Here is a 3,247-nt window from a genome sequence, read left to right on the forward strand (position 1 = left end):
TCTCATCGTCTTGTCATCTTCCTGAGTCTTGGTATATCATCCTGACTTGCAATTTCAGCAACAGTAATTGTACTTTCTTGAGTGTTAATCATTCCATTATCCTCATCCATATCACCACCCTGAAAGAAAGGAGGGAACCAAGCCAACCTATCTTGGCGAGGCTTGGGTTTCGTGTTTATATATAGTCCAAAGGACAACAGATTACATCCAGGCGTTTACAACTTCAGGAGCAAGTCACGGTCTATCTCTACCATATTTGGTTCTACCATAATTAGGAGTCCTAACTCAACCGTGACATGCATACCTGACGGTTCAACCGTGAGTACTACTCACGTGTTGTTACATGTTACAGCCATGCCATACTTTAGATAATTACATGTTTAACACCCTCCTGCAATCTTAACTTGGTTTCTTAACCAGATTTAGATTGTTTCTAAATCTCTCAAACTCCCGACTAGGCAATGCTTTTGTAAATCCATCAGCGAGTTGATCTTTCGAAGGAATAAATCTGACCTCCAACTGACGCCTTGCAACTCTTTCTCTTACGAAGTGAAAGTCAATCTCAATATGTTTTGCTCTAGCATGAAACACAGGATTTGCTGAAAAATATGTCGCACCGAGATTGTCACACCACAGACACGGCAGCTCCTTCAGTCTTATGCCCAATTCGGTCAATAGTTTCTGAACCCACACGGTTTCAGCAGTGACATTGGCCAAGGCCTTGTATTCTGCTTCGGTACTAGACCGAGACACTGTTGGCTGTTTCTTTGCACTCCATGAGATCAAATTTGGACCGAAATAGACTGCAAATCCTCCTGTAGATCGCCTATCATCAATATCACCAGCCCAATCCGCATCGGAAAAAGCACTTAGCAAAGTTGAATGAGAACTCCAAATCTTAAATCCCGTATCAATAGTTCCTTTTACAAATCGTAAGATCCTTTTTACTGCCGACCAATGAGCTACGGTTGGAGCATGCAGAAACTGGCACACCTTATTAACAACAAATGCTAAATCAAGATGTGTGAGTGTTAAATATTGTAATGCTCCAACAATACTACGATATTTTGTACTGTCTTCAAGTGATAGCAATGCCCCATCTCTGACAAATAGCTTCTCGGTTGCAGCTAAAGGAGTCGACACTGGTTTGCACTTCGTCATGTGAACCCGTTTTAGGATATCCGACGCATACTTTGACTGCGATAGCACAATACCATGTTGTGTCGGCTTGACTTCAATTCCAAGAAAGTAATTCAGATTTCCCAAATCTTTCAGCGCAAAATCAGCTCGAAGATCCCTTAATAATGCGGAGATTGCTTCCATAGAAGACCCGGTAACAATTATGTCATCAACATATATGAGCATAAATATAACTGTATTTGACTTTGAATAAATAAAGAGTGACGTATCTGATTTAGACGCCACAAAACCGAGGCTAAGCAATTTTGAACTTAGCCTCGAGTACCACGCTCTTGGTGCTTGTTTTAATCCATAGATCGCTTTATCAAGCTTGCAAACATAATTGGGAAACCTTGCATCTTCAAATCCTGGAGGTTGTCGCATATAGACTTCTTCCTCAAGAACGCTATGAAGAAACGCGTTCTGCACATCTAACTGCGGAAGGCACCATCCACGTGATACTGCAATTGATAGAACAAGACGAATCGTGGCAATTTTTACCACTGGGCTGAACGTGTCTTCATAATCAATACCGTATCGCTGCTTGAACCCTTTTGCGACCAACCTTGCTTTGTAGCGATCTATACTACCATCAGCCTTCCTTTTCAATTTATATACCCATTTGCAATCAATAAGATTGTTACCTTTGGAGGGAGGCACAAGATGCCACGTGTTATTTTTGTGAAGTGCTGTGATCTCATCCTGCATTGCATTTGCCCATCTTTGATTCCCAAGAGCTTCTTGTAATGTCTGTGGCTCTCCTGTAGAAGAGAAAAATGTATATCTGATAGTACCATCAGTAAAAATCTTAGGCTTGCTAATACCGCTTTGAGAACGTGTCCTGGGTCGAGGTGCACTTGATTCGCCTGCAGTTGTGTCCTCTATGGCGGATCCGGCCTAGAGAATACCGTGCCCAGTGCTGGGGGGCTCGTGCGCCGTACTGACACGAGGCAGCCCTCCTGCACTTGGAGGCAGTGGCGGATGCACGATGCGAGATAAGGGGGGGCTAAAACAATGAAGATGTTGATTTGCATGAAGATTTAATGGTGAAATCAAGCTTTTGCTACAGTGATTAGGCTTGAAATCAAGAAATTAAGGGGGGCTGGAGCCCCCCCCAGCCCCCCCCTGTGGATCCGCCGCTGCTTGGAGGCGAGGCGGACGCAGGACTGGTGCTCGGCAAATTTGCAGTTGAAGAATGGGAGTCCAGGGCTGGTGCGCTGCTGTCGCTCATAAAATCCTCCGCGGAATCGAAGCCATTGCTGGCAGGCAAATCAGGCTCGATATCTGCACTAGTAGGAACCCCTTCTGCAGCATGTTGTTCTGGAGTCAAATGAGCACCAAATTGAGCACGGTTTTCTTCAACAAGCTCCTGCACACATGGCGAATCACTGGAAGCATCATTGTGATTATGATCATTAGAAGCATCAGCATTACAACTTACATCCCCCATATTATTCAAAAGATGAGAAGGCAAAAGAAGGATCTCATTGCGAAGGCGAGCACCGGCATTTTTATGGAGGCTCTCAAACGGAAAAATTGATTCATCAAAGACCACATCCCTTGAGTTGTTGACACGGCCAGTCGAGATATCAAGGCATTTATATCCTTTATGCATAGAACTATATCCAATAAAAGCACATCGCTGGGATCGAAAAGCAAGTTTTCTTGGATTGAAAGGTCGAAGGTTTGGCCAACACGCGCATCCAAAGACACGCAAGGAAGAATAATTCGGTTTCTCTTTGAACAGAAGCTCGACCGGTGTCTTGTAATTGATAACTCTGCTAGGCAAAAGATTAATCAAATATGTGGCAGTGAGAAAAGCCTCATCCCAGAACTTGAGAGGCATGGAAGCGTTTGCTAAAAGAGCAAGGCCAATTTCTACAATATGCCGATGCTTTCTCTCAGACGAGCCATTTTGTTGATGGGCATGAGGACATGACACCCTATGGGCTATTCCAATTTGCTGGAAGAAGGAATTTAGGCTCTCATATTCTCCTCCCCAGTCGGTTTGCATGGACAAGATTTTCCTATTGAATTTGCGTTCAACGAGACTTTGGAAATTTCGGAA

This window comes from Miscanthus floridulus, chromosome 2, assembly GCF_019320115.1.
Source record: "Miscanthus floridulus cultivar M001 chromosome 2, ASM1932011v1, whole genome shotgun sequence".
Taxonomy (NCBI): domain Eukaryota; kingdom Viridiplantae; phylum Streptophyta; class Magnoliopsida; order Poales; family Poaceae; genus Miscanthus; species Miscanthus floridulus.